General features: G+C 39.6%; 1 protein-coding gene across 1 annotated transcript in view; it reads left to right on the top strand.

The window, feature by feature from the left end:
* The first annotated feature begins 8,298 nt into the window (after positions 1 to 8,298).
* The window catches only part of LOC139151504 (uncharacterized), a 37,386-nt gene continuing 31,304 nt past the window's right edge, over positions 8,299 to 14,380 (top strand). Inside the window, exon 1 of the mRNA XM_070724364.1 lies at positions 8,299 to 8,691. The gene's annotated coding sequence lies outside the window, so the exon portion shown is untranslated. The remainder of the gene's footprint in view (positions 8,692 to 14,380) is intronic.

Below are 14,380 nucleotides of genomic sequence, written 5' to 3'. Positions count from 1 at the left end.
AAAAAAACAACTTGTGTGTTTTTAAAAAGATGCATAATTAGCAGTAAGATACCCAGTTTCCAAACCCGACCTTTGACCGTGACCCCAAATTAGAAAGTCCAAATTCTATCAAAACTGGCAACATCACATGATTTTACATAGTATTTTTCCACACTTAAACGATGAGATATCGCAACCAAATTTTCACAAGCTTTTGTCGGAGATATAAGCTTGAAAACGCATATAGCTTATCCCCAATATCAACAGGATAAAGGTCAATTTTGAACCAAGCTCGCGCCCACAACCCAATATGGCCATGTCGGAAACATGAAAATCCTAACATTTTTGATATTTTACACAATAAACTACTTTTTTCACAATAAAGTATCTAGTTTGGTCAAGATCAACACATCCTAAAAGTTTCAGGCATAAGCTTACTCCACAAAACAAAGTAGGTGACCCTCGCCATAATTGCACAAAACAGGAAAAATATGTAATTTATTCATTTGTCGGAACTTTTGCAATTAAATTTTATAGTCGGGTCGGACATACCCTATAAAACTATGGGCTGACATGAAAAAAACGGTCAAATTTGGTCAAAACGCTTCAAAAACAGGGATTTTTAAGTTTGAAGCCCGCCCTCTACGGCTTAGGTAGGCCAATTTTAACCCATGATTTTAACCCAAACAAGTCATCGTTGATGACACAGTCCCCATTCGTTAATGGGTATTTTGATTACAGGTCCTCAGAGAGGATAGAGTCCTCTTCATTAGGTCTGTAATAAAAATACTTTTGAATGAATTCACTTGATACATGTCTGAGTTATGGTTCAGGACATTGAAAAATCGTAACAAAATGGCCGCCTTGGATCGTATTACAAAACAGATTGACGTGCATATATATGTATGACATAGGTCAATGTCCTTGTACCAACTTTGAATAAAATCGGTTGAGATATGCCTGAGTTATGGCTCTGTACATGAAAAAATCGTAACAAAATGGCCTCACAGCAGCCATTTTGGATCGTATTACAAAACAAATTGACGTGCACAGCTATGACATTTGTCAAAGTCCTTGTACCAACTTTGAATAAAATCGGTTGAAACATGCCTGAGTAATGGCTCTGTACATGAAAAAATCGTAACAAAATGGCCGCCTGGCGGCCATATTGGATCGTATCACAAAACAAATTGACGTGCACAGCTATGACATTTGTCAATGTCCTTGTACCAACTTTGAATAAAATCGGTTGAAACATGCCTGAGTAATGGCTCTGTACATGAAAAAATCGTAACAAAATGGCCGCCTGGCGGCCATATTGGATCGTATCACAAAACAAATTGACGTGCACAGCTATGACATTTGTCAATGTCCTTGTACCAACTTTGAATAAAATCGGTTGGAACATGCTTGAGTTATTGCTCTGTACATGAAAATATCGTAATAAAATGGCCGCCTGGCAGCCATATTGGATCGTATCACAAAACAAATCGACGTGCATCTGTATGACATATGAAGTAATCCTTGTACCAAGTTTGAATGAAATCGCTCCAGGCATCTCTGAGATATCCGCGTGAACGGACGGACGCACGCACGCACGCACGGACGCACGCACGGACATGACCAAACCTAGAAGTCCCCCAGGACGGTGTCCGTGTGGACTAATAAGCGTCGGACAAGACCGATTAACCAATTGATTTCAGATTTTTTGCAAATGGAATCTATTAAGATAAATATTTATGAACGGGTTGCAGATTCCATTTTCTTATATGTTGCTCCGTCCATTATGATATTTGGCAATAATTTCATGGGAGAATTCTTAAAATACCTAAGTGATAATGCTCACATGCAAAAATAGGTGAAAACACAGCAAACAGCACAAAAGATCGTAAACTCGTCATTTTATAAAATCAAGAGGAAACTATAAATAGATAAATAAATAAATAAATAAATAAATTAAATAAATAAATAAATAAATAAATAAATAAATGAATGAATAAACGGAACAATAGAGTTTAAGTTCAGCTCCATGAGATGTAATCTCCAATATTGTAAGAAATAATAGCGAAATGAAAAAGTTCTACCAACGGGTTTTTTCAGATGTATTTTTAATTTTACGATGTGCCGAAAAAGCTCGATTTCCCATAGAAAACAATGACGTCTAATGTACCGAAGAGATTGCACACTTCGCACCGTATAAACTTCCTCACTTCTAAACCAATGATGGCCAAAAGTGGCACGGTGATCCCTTGATTGATATATAAAATTCCTATAGTTTAGATTTTTGAATTACTCCATGAAACTTGTGTTAGGCCTATTTGTTTTCATTTTACGATGTGGCGAATAAGCTCGATTTCCACATAGAAAAACAATGGCGTCTAATGTACATAACAGGGGACCCAGTTATTGATTGTGTTGTTGTTTATGTTTATATAAGTCTTGTTGTTGTTGATCAATGAAATTCAACGAACATAACTGTGTTGTTGTTTGTGGTGTTGTCTATGTTTATATTTAAGTTGTGTTGTGTTGTTGTTGTTGTTGTTTCAAACGTAATGCAGATCATGTCATAAGAAACACTACAAGGACGCTACCATTATTCGACCCTATGCAACTCTCTCCCAACGTACACTCTCTTCATGTGGTGGCGGGGTTAAAAACGTAAAAGTCAAATCCAGCTCGTAAAAGGGAGAAATCCCGTCCGAAAACACCACAGCTATGGACCCACAGCTGTAGCACTCCATTGTGCATGCACGTGCAGTGAATGTTATCGAGCGATATTCTTTTATCGGAAATTGATACAATGTTGCGTTACAAACTCGCTGGTCGCATGTCATGTCGTTCCCAGCTGACAAATGGCGCTAAACTTGGCCAAAGTGCGCCAAAATATGCTGAAACATAAAAGTATCACCAAAACTGAACGAACTGTCATCGATTCAATTTTTGAGTACAGGAAAACAACGGATACGTTGATTTTATGATATAAGTCACTATATACAGGTTGTTACGGAAATATTCATGACGTGACCTGAACCTGGGACGAATATGTGCACGTACTTCCCAGCATGAACACTCGAGTGCACGAGTGGCACGTGAGCAGATTTCGATCGATATTTTATTGAAATGAAATTGATACAATGTTCGCTGTCGTCGCTAGCAACCGGCCAAAAGCGGTGTCAGGCTTGGGGCTGGGGGCGTTCGTTTCAAAAGCAACGATTTTGGGGGTAATAAATAAATAAAATAAATAATGGTTAATTTAATAATTAGTATTTTGTAAACACGGATGTAGACCTTTTCATCCTCCTTTTGGAAATGCCTCGCCGTACTTTTGCACTGTCACTTTCTGTTGTCTTTGTGTGTTGTCGACTCAATGTAGGCTAATCAAGGCTAATCTAAACTTATGAAAATCCTCGGTCTCAGGCGATGAATATCCGACCTTCGATATCTCAGACGTCAGTTTTCTGCATGTGGTACGTGACATATTGCACCTCGTGTATACCCACCTGCGGCGGGGGGTTATATATCATGATTTGCAGTTTCGTGACATTTAGCCTACAAGAGAAAGTCAAATAACCGTTCAGGCAACATTATTTTGAAACATATGCTGTCTCTGACAAAAAAATGGCATTTTTTCTGTTTACTTACGATTCAAGTAGAGTCGCTATACATAGTCACAGACATCATGCAAGATTCAATGACAATTAACTCCTTAAACATCGTAAAATTACTTGATTCTTGGACTAAATGCGACGTGTCCGATCGAGCAGTGGCGTGACTTTTTTACATTTGCTATAATCCGGCGAGGCGAGGTTCCTGTTCAATGAAGACGCCATCATGTACACTCTTTTCCCAAACGTTATCATATTGCACCAGATAACCCCAATATACATGTACTACATTGATGTGTCAAGACATTACAATCTCATTGCTCTAGACAACATCAACATGTTGCATCTCACTCACTCCTATATTTTATAAATCACGGGGCTTTTTCCTGTTTATTTTTCTCCTACATTTCTCATAATAAGGGTGTATTTTATGTTGAAAAAAACAACAACAGGTGTTTGAAATTTAACAAGCATGGGTACCCACACTGTAAAAATAGCGGACGCCAGACGCGTCTTTACGCGTTCAAAATGTAGATGTCGGTGTTCAAATTTGAACGGCTAGTGTTCATATTGTTAACACTAGTGTTCATATTATTAACAATGATGTTCTAAACCTGAACACGTAGTGTTAAGAACCATCTCCTTCAAGTGTTCAAAAACTCAGCATTACAGAAATTTTGCAATACTGTAAAACAATTAACAATCTTTAGTGGTTTTTACTTTACTATGGCTATAGTAAATTTACTACTGCATCGCTGTTAGGCAAAAGTACACGGATTTTGATGTAACGAAATTCCCACTAAGTGAAAAATATCTCCGGTCTAAAATTACTGAAAGCATGTTTTTTCTAAAAAAGGAAGTATACAAAATAATTTCACACGTTTATTACGGTTGAAATTTTGAAATTTGGAAAAGGAAATCAGAAAACCACCATGAATGTTTTAATTTTAACATCGGCGTGCAAGAGGCGTTCTACTCTTTAACACTTGGTGTTCAAGTTTGGTGCCTCTTCTTATCCCGTCATGCATCAAAACGGAAGTTGCGACATTTTTCTTGTAAACGCACGCTGAAGTCGTGATCGTGCGGAAGCAAGACCAGAAAGGGTAAGTTTTCTCTCCAAAATAGTAAAAGGTGTTGAATTTTGAAGCATCTGTATTATTATCCTTTGAAATTATTTGTGTCGTACTTTGGAATAGCTAAAATACGTGAAGAAACCTTTTTTCTTTCAGTGGCTGGTATACCATACACTAGCTGTGAATACGCAGCGGTGTTTTTGGCCATGGCGTATCGATCGCACTCGGGTCAAGGGTCATCACCGCAAAACTGTGGCGATGACCCTTTACCGGAGCGCGACGATATGCCACATGACCGCTGCGTAATCACATCTAACACATGTCTTTTAGTAATCACAATCGCATGTAAAACATTAGTTAAAGATCGCAGAGTGTACACTATATTGTTTCAGCATGTGAGAGTTGTATTTTTTAACTTTTCATCAGTTGATGAAGAGAGGCACTATATACCAAAGTCACCCCGCTTCCTTAACCTATTAAGACCACCTTGTATTTCATTTAAAGTCTCATCTCGCCATATTACCTATTGTTGCATTATTTTCAGGATGTAAAAAGTTGGATTACCTGGTAATCGAAGAGTTATTACAGAAACTGATGGAATAGAAATTGAAGAAGATGAGTGTACAAGTAGTTGCCTGGAAACAAGCTTGAGAACCTCAGTTCATCTCTAATGTAGATTTAAACTTCCGAGGGTCAGTAACTGAATTTTGATAAGTTTCTGTATTTTTGTTCTGAATTTATCTAAGCTTTGGTAGAACGCTATGATCAACTAAATGTTACTGGAGAATAAGTTTTCAAATACGTGTAGTCTCCCTTATCAGATGCAATGGTGGAATGAAGAATTAAAGCAGAAAGCGACAGAAAATTCAGAGTCAAAAAAGTACACTCTTCTGAATTTCTGAATTTTCTGAAATTTTCACTCAGAGTCTGAATTTTCTGTCGCTTTCTGCTTCAATTCTTCATTGCACCCTTGCATCTGACACGTCACGTCTTTGAAGGCTTATGCTCCAGTAACATTTAGTTGATCATAGCCTGCTACCACTCTTAGATTATTTTGTACTGTAGATCAACACGTCTTTTGTTCTCGATTTTGTTACTTTTTTTAGCTTAGCTTTTAGCGACGCAGAGCTTATCTAATAGGTGAATGTGAGGCATCGTCCTCAAATTTTTACATCCCAAGCTTTTCAAGTTTTCTTCAAAACGACTAGTACGATTCCTTTAATATTTGGAGTACAGGTTCCTAGAGATTACCCTAATCATATATGTTAAAGTTATGGTGAAATACGCAAATTTGTATTTTTGAGGCGAATTTTGCTATTTTTTGGCAAAAATCTTCTTCTCTCTTACTGGTGGTTCGACGTCTTCAATATTTGGTAAACATGTCCCTTAGAATGACCTTCGTAAAATTTGTGCTAGTTGTGATGAAATATTCAAATTTTTATTTTTCATGGCAATTTTTTTCCTTTTTGGTCAAAAAATCTTTAAAAATCTTCTTCAAAACTACTTAATGAACAGCTTTGATATTTTTGACATAAGTCTCTGCGGATAGCTTTTTCAGATTGTTCAAATGATGCAGAAATATGCAAATTTGTATTTTTGAGACATAAAAGACATTTCAGACATTTTTAAGACATAGGGAATTATCAGAATGTGATATATTCGAGTTATGATGAAATCTGCAAGTTTTTATTTTGGGGTCAATTTTTACGATTTTTGGTCAAAAATTTTTATCTTGAAAATTACCCGTCTGATAGCTTTGATATTTGCTACACATGTATTTTGGGATGATCTCAATTTGATATGTCCAAATCATGGTGAAATCTTCAATTGTGTATTTTTTGCAGCTATTTTCTCATTTTTTGGTGAGGCCATCCCGAAGTGAGCTGTCAGAGATCCTTTACATAATACTGCGAGCTCTTTCGACGTCTAAGTCGCTTGTTGGATTGCTATATTGGTGTTGAACAGGCTAACATTTAGGTTGTTGCCATTGGTTTTAGACTGCAGTTTCCTTTTACAAGTGAATTTTAGTAAGGACTGAAATTTCCAGGTTCAATAGCAAATGCTTCTTGACATACAGAACAAAACTTATGAAACGAAGTCAAAATTAGTTAATGTGTTTTTAATTTCTGAGAAGTAGAGTTTTGAAATGTCACTGATTTATTTCAGAGTTTATTTAAAGGTATTACAAACAAACAAATCTTTTCGTTCATGGAGGACTTTGTTGGACAAGGAAATGCGGGTTTTACACCTCCAAGGACTCCTTTACACACTTTCTGCATGTTGTGTCTTACTGTGACACTTTGTGACAACTTGACATGTTGTGTTTACTTTAGTGTAGACAACTATGTACCATGTGCATCAGAGAAGCCTTGACTAACCTTTTTCCAAGTTTGCAATTGTCTATACAAGAGGAAATGTCTTAAACTATCTTACAAAAACGGAGTAAACATTTCATACGAATACGTGTTTTCAACACAATAAGTAAGCCAAATTTTGAGCTTTTTCAAAACAGATATTTTTGTACGTTTTTCCAAGTATGAACATATAACGTAATCCACAATATTGAAGTTAAACCTGTTTTGTCATTACTTTGTTCATATATTTTGAAAACGATCGACAGTGTTTATAAAGATTTTCTTTTATTTATGTTTTGATAGGAAGGTTGTTTACACCGTTGGTGTTTTCCTCTGACAAACTTTACAAAGTGGCCGTATTTATTTTCCCATTTTACACTAAATAATTGTATTTTACTCAACTAATTTTTGTGTATTTTAGAATAAAATAATTTTACTGAATATCAGTGGTCCGTTATGTTATTTCCAGGCTTGAACACCCCCTGAACGCCAAATGTTAATGTGTTCAACAAGTGCATATCATGTGTTCAATCCTTTAACACACTTATCGTTGAACGGCGTCCATGCGTTCAAAAAGTGTTACAGGCCCTTTGAACGCGTAAATGCGTTCAATTTTTTGAACACATTTCATGTGCAACGTGTGTTCAGATATGGAACACCATGTGTTCAATATAATGTCTGATAAACACATAGTGTTCAAAATCTGCACACGTGTGTTCAAAAATTGAACGTTGGTTGAACACGTAGTGTTAAATTTCTGAACGTCTGGACGCGTTCAAAAAGTGTTACAAAAAGGCGTTTAATTGGTGTTCTATCCTTGAACACTTAACTTTACAGTGCAGCCTTTCTGTGAGTGTGAGTGCCACCACCACCACCACCACCACCGCGGCTTTCTTTACAGACCACAGTACTAATTTTTGCTTTGTATTTGTAAATATGTGGCACAAGTGTCTGCAACGACGTGTCCGACGTGTCACATTGCAATGGGTTGTCCACCCTTATAAGTTTGGGCGACCTGAAGGGGTCGTATTCGCCGCTTAAAGACGATCTTCTCAATCCCTGGTTCTCGCATTAGCAGCCCATTAACAGTTTGTCATTCTTTTGTTTTCCATTGAATATTTTATCAAGTAAATAATATTTATATTAGATAAATCTGATAATTGATATTGCCCACCTGTACCCCTCCCCTATACCACTCTACTGCTGATGCTCAGACAAACCCGAACGCCCCATTGGTCTACAGGTCAGGTAAATAAAGGCCTTATCTCATTGGCTATAAAACAGAGATCGGGCTGGGCTGATCGGTGAAAGCCTTGTACTACGCGTTATGCTTCATTTGTGAGAGATTTCTGAGAGAAGTTCGGACTGCAGAAACTGTATTATGTCAGACGAGTTCTTTTGATACTAAATTGTGAAGGACTTTTCTGTGTATCGGACGAAACGCGGTGAACGATTCACGGAAGAGGGAAAAATACATGTACAGCACAGATCGGTAGGTGCGCTCGAATGCAACCCGTCTCACTCTCAGAGGGCTGCCGTGAAAACTATTTTCTCTATCAAAAGTCCCGCGGAATACAAGTGTTGCTTATACCAGTTTCACACTCATCATCAGCGCAACGAAGATAGAAACACTGGAATCAGAGTAGAACCAGAGGACATCGCATTGAGACATTTCCCACAGTGAGTACACATAAAATAAACAAATATGGTTGAACATATCAGGCCGAGAGACTTGCGAGCAATGCGAACAATAGAAGGGGAGCAAGTGCACCTCGCTCGACCTTGCTTGGCCTGGCCCAGTCTGTTTCAGCCTTGCCATTCAGTTTAATTGAAACTTTCAGTGTTTGGCACACACGGACTTCTTTACTGTCAGTTGTCCTTTCATGGCACACCGACATCAAAGGATGTGTCGATTGCCGCACGTTCTCTTATCAATCATGACGAATGTTACTAAATAAAAACACTGTGGCACTCGAAAAAGTTACACATGATGGTCGAAAACCACGCGCACCGCAAAGAGAGTTGTGCGGGGGAATTGCGTTGGTCCGGGGGTGGGGGTGGCAGCGGAAAGTATGCTCTAGCTCGAGAGAATGAAGTGACACTGCACTTTGCAGTATTTTGTACCGATTCAGGCGCATATGGCGCAAAACTTCGCCGTCTCGGCCTCAGTCAACCCACGCGGAGGTAGCTGACAGAGTGTGCTGCCTCCATGGTAAACGACATCGCGACACAGGAAGCTCCAAACCATTTTAACGTCGTGAGGCGTTATTTGTAAGGATAAGTCATTTTTTACTGGGAAATAAATGCAAAAAATTGAAGATAGCCTTTATGAAAATAACCAAAAATACATGTGTATATACATGTATTGTATAAAACCCAGAAGCGAAATTTTAGGTGTGCTTTGGCTGCAATACTGCAGCTCGAGGTTTTGCCTGGGTATTTGGGTCGGGCTGAAAAACCAGGTTTTGGCTTCCGAAGCCATAGAAACTGACGAGCCAGGCCGTCTACTAGCGTCTAAGCGGTAAAGGTCAAAAGAACGCATAGCTGCAGTACTTTCAGTTTTTTCTTACTTTTACTTTTTACTTTTTACTGTAGTTTTGGTTTTGCCTTGGTATTTGGGTCGGCGGGCAAAACCAGGTTTTGGTTTTGTTGTCCGACCCAAATACCCAGGTAAAACCGAGTATATAGTACTGCAGCTAGGCATGCTTTTGACCTTGACTGACGGCCCGGCTCGTCCATTTTCGATGGCTTCCTTTGAACTTTGCGTCAACATCAGGTGATACTCATTGTCGCCCACTGCAATAATTTCTCGGGTGAGCTAGTGAACTGGTTTTGCAAAAAATATCGAAGTATCTTTTACTGTTTTTGCTGCCAATCGAAATTTATCTTCGCCGTTTGTACATATATGATCCACAAACCAGTCGCCTTATCACCGATCTCCTAATACATGTATTTCGCGAAGTATCAATTGCGGGAGATAACTGCCGGCTGTCTTTCCACGCACGTACGTTCTTCCCTGTGTATTGTTGAAAAATAGGCGAAAAATTGACCAAATTTTCATTTTAAAAGGATGAAAGATTCGAAAACATGAAAATAAGCACACAATATCTTGCTTTTTTAGACTTCAGGAGAGCTTATGACAGCGTTTGGATTATGGATTATGGTACGCATTGTGGAATAACGGAATCAAAGGGAAATTGTGGCGTGTGATAAAACATGCATACGATCATATTGAAAGTAAAGTGTCTTTTGATGACATTCAGACAGATTATTCTGACCAAAATTAGGGTCTAAGGCAAGGATGTGTTTTAGCACCAATTTTATTTGTAGTGTACATTAATGAGTTCAAAAAGGTGCTTGGAGTATACCTTGAGTTCAGAACTCGTAAGGGACCGTTCAGTTTTTACGGCCGGGAGGCGGCAAAATCCGGGGGGGGGGGGGTCATTGTAATTTTGGAATCTGCAAGGGGGGGTCATCGCTTTTTCACTGATAGGAAAGGGGGTCACCACATTTTCAAAAACATAATACCTACAATAAAAAGGGGGGTCATCGCTTTTTCACTTGTAGGAAATGGGGGGGGGGGGGGGTTCACCACATTTTCAAAAACATAATACATACCTACAATAAAGTTCACTTTATGCCATGGCCATGATCGACCCTCTTTACCGGCGGGCCGCTGGCGGCCCACTACAATAAATTGACTTTATGTCATGGCCCATGACCCTCTTAACGGACGGACGCTTTTGGTGGCCCACTCCAATTAGGTTTACTTCATGCAATGGCCATGATCGACCCTCTTTATCGGCGGGCAACTACAATAAATAGGTTTACTTCATGCAATGGCCATGATCGACGTGTGGCCCATGACCCTCTTTACCAGCAGGGGCGGACTTTGCCAACCCACTACAATAAGCAGCGGGCTACCTTCAGCGGCCAACTCATATTACAGTAGTATCTGGTAAGTGCCTATCTCATCTTTGAAAGACCATTTCCATGCTCGCGACCCTGAATGATAGCACTGAGACAAAAAGGGGAATTTGCATAACAGTGTGATGGACATGTTGTCTATGGAAATGAAGTTAAAAATTGCCTTACAGTTGTCCTCATTAACGGACGTTTGCATGGATGTGGCTGAGAAGTTTGTGCACTGGCATCTCTGCTACACGGATAAAGTGCGCTGCGTACCTGACTTCAAATCCAAACTGTGCAGGTAAATTTGACATATGGGTTTTGGTTATTTTTTCAGCTGGAGGGGGGGGGGTCATCAGATTTTTTCGTCTGACAAAGGGGGGGTCATCTTTTTTTCACGAAAAATGCAGGGGGGTCTACATTTCGGAACACCGGCGACAAGATTTGCCACCCCCCCCGGCCGTAAAGACTGAACAGTCCCTTAGTGTCCTGTTTTTTGCTGATGATGTAGTCCTTATGGTACCGAATGAAAAGCAAAAGAAATAGGCTATATGTTATGCATTGCTAATGAGTATCGCTAACTATGGAAAATGTCAATTAATGAAGAGAAGCCTAATATTTTCATAGTAAATAAGAAAGTTGATACATATAAAGAATGGACGATCGGTAACCTTAAGATTAAAGAATCATTTGATTATAAACATCTAGCCTTCTGGATGTCACGTAATCGACCGTTCAGTTTTTACGGCCGGGGGGGGGGCGGCAAAATCCAGGGGGGGTTCATCGTAATTTTGGAATCCGCAAAGGGGGGGGGGGTTTCATCGCTTTTTCACTGGTAGGAAAGGGGGGGTCACCACATTTTCAAAAACATAATACCAACAATAAAGTTCACTTTATGCCATGGCTATGATCGACCCTCTTTACCGGCGGGCCGCCTTCGGCGGCCCACTACAATAAATATACATTATGTATTACCCATGACCCTCTTAACGGGCAGATGCCTTTGGCGGCCAACTCCAATTAGGTTTACTTCATGCAATGGCAATGATCCCACCCTCTTTACCGGCGGGCCGCCTGCGACGGCCAACTACAATAAATTGACTTTATGTAATACCCCACGGCAATCTTACTGTAAAATTCCCAATTGAAGCCGCGGCTTGTATTAGAAACATTTTTGAGGGACCCCTGGGATCACGCACTGAATAATGGTAATGGCCGCGCGCCTTCAGCGGCCCTGTCCAGTAAGTCTACTTTATGCAATAGCCATGATCAACCCTCTTTACCATGGACCAGCGGGCCACCTTTGGTGGCCCACTAGAATAAAGTTGACTTTACGTAATGGCCCATGACCCTCTTAACCGGAGGGCTGCCTTTTGCGAACCACTCCAATAAAGTTTACTTTATACAATGTCCATGGACATAAGTTGTCTATGGAAATGAAGTTAAAAATTGCCTTACAGTCGTCCTAATTAATAGACGTTCAATGGATGTGGCTGAGAAGTTTGTGCACTGGCATCTCTGCTACATGAATAAAGTGCGCCGCGTACCGGAGTTCAAATCCAAACCATGCGGGTAAATTTGACATATGGGTTTTGGTTATTTTTCAGGGGGGGGGGTCATCAATTTTTTTCGTCTGACAAAGGGGGGGGGGTCATCTTTTTTTCACAAAAAATGCAGGGGGGGCCTATATTTTTTTGAACACCGGCGACAAGATTTTGCCGGCCCCCCCAGGCCGTAAAAACTGAACGCTACGTAATCTCTCTGACCGTACTCATTTTATGAAATAACATCAACATTTGACAACTCATGAAAGCAATCCTTGGCAATCAATCATGCAAACATTTATAGAACTGATTATGGTTTGTCATTGTGGAATCATATTGTACTTCCTGTATTAGAATATGTGGGAGAAATATTGATACTTAGCACAACTGACATAGAAAGTCTTGAAAGAATGCAACGCTTTGTAAATTCATCCTAAAAGCATGCAGACATACAGCAAACGAAGCAATTCTTGGTGACCTTGGTTGGAATACTATGTGAAGCAGACTTAAAGTCACTGTTCGCGATCCCTGGGATCGCCGTTGTTCTAGTCTACGGAGCCTGATGGCCTTTTGTTTTCCATTGAAATTGTAATCTGCTTGGTAAATTTTCTGTGAGACAATCTGATGCCAACACAGACCTTTAATATCATGAAACTTAACAGTTTAAGGAACTCTGTGATATGGATAATTAAAGGTGGATAAAACTTTTCTGCTCCTATTGTGTTTAGTGAGCCCCTGCTTTAATAGGGGTGCAAGAAATAAACTGAAATAAATGAATACATAAATTGTGCATTCTTTCAATAGATTAATCCGAGGCAATACATGTAGAAGGTACGGCCACTACGACGATAAACTCGATGATTCACTAGTATTTTTTTTCTGTTCAGACAGACAGTTATGACCGTTAGGGCGCCAAAAAATGCGTTTGCAATAGCACCGTGCAGCATTCTAGCAAAGACAAACATGAAAAACAGGTTCATGGATAAATTGTTGTGAAGGGTGACGTGGTTTTTTTTGTGTTGTTGGATGCTTAAGCTTTATATGGTGTGTCGCGTAAAGCACTGAAGGTTTTGAACAATAAAACTCAGAAGTTCAAGGGCAATGAAAGGGCAGGCGCTGTAATTCATGCCCTCAAGTCGCTGGTTGAGGTCACCTTGATCACGATACCTACCCTACTCACTTCGACATATCGTGACACATGACAACATTTTAAATATCATGCAATTTTGCTAGGAGAACTGATGATGGTGTTTCTGTGAGAAAACCTGCTTGCTTCGAAACAATATTGATATTATATTTATACGATTGTGTAGTAGCACTAGTAGCTTTGGAAACACAGCTATCTATTGGCGGGGTAGCGCATGCGTCGCTATGCGGGTCATCAAAAGGTCAACCCGGCCACGGGGTTGACCCCGTGGCATGTTGATGACACGGATAACGACGCACGCTACCCCGCCAACAGATAGCTGCGTTTCCACAGCTATAGCACTACAGGGTTCAAAATTAACTTTTTTCCCTGGTAGTCCACTAGGGCTACCATTTTCTGAAGTTTGTAGCCCGTGACAGTGGCTGGTAGCCCATGCATATTTTAGTTTAGGGAAATGTTTTCATTAACCAGAAAATAAAACACTGTTTTTCAAGATTTTGCTCATTAAGTAAATTTGCAATGACTATTTGCAATGCAATGAAAATGAATATTTATTAGCCATAATTTTCTGTGCCTGTCATCCAAGTACACTGATATTGAAACTTTGGGTTTGGCTGCATTTTAATAGCTCATCCCAAAGAGACGGACCAGACATGGCATGTCTAGTACTGACTACATTTCATGTCCCAGGCTTTGGTAGTCTGTATGGACTACCATTTCATGGATTTTGGTAGCTCACCAAGCTAAGTAATTTATTGCGTTTCAAGGC

Source organism: Ptychodera flava, chromosome 15 (genome assembly GCF_041260155.1).
Source record: "Ptychodera flava strain L36383 chromosome 15, AS_Pfla_20210202, whole genome shotgun sequence".
In the NCBI taxonomy this organism is placed as follows: domain Eukaryota; kingdom Metazoa; phylum Hemichordata; class Enteropneusta; family Ptychoderidae; genus Ptychodera; species Ptychodera flava.
Note: the sequence above shows the minus strand (reverse complement) of the source record. Positions and strands in the feature narration are given on the sequence as shown.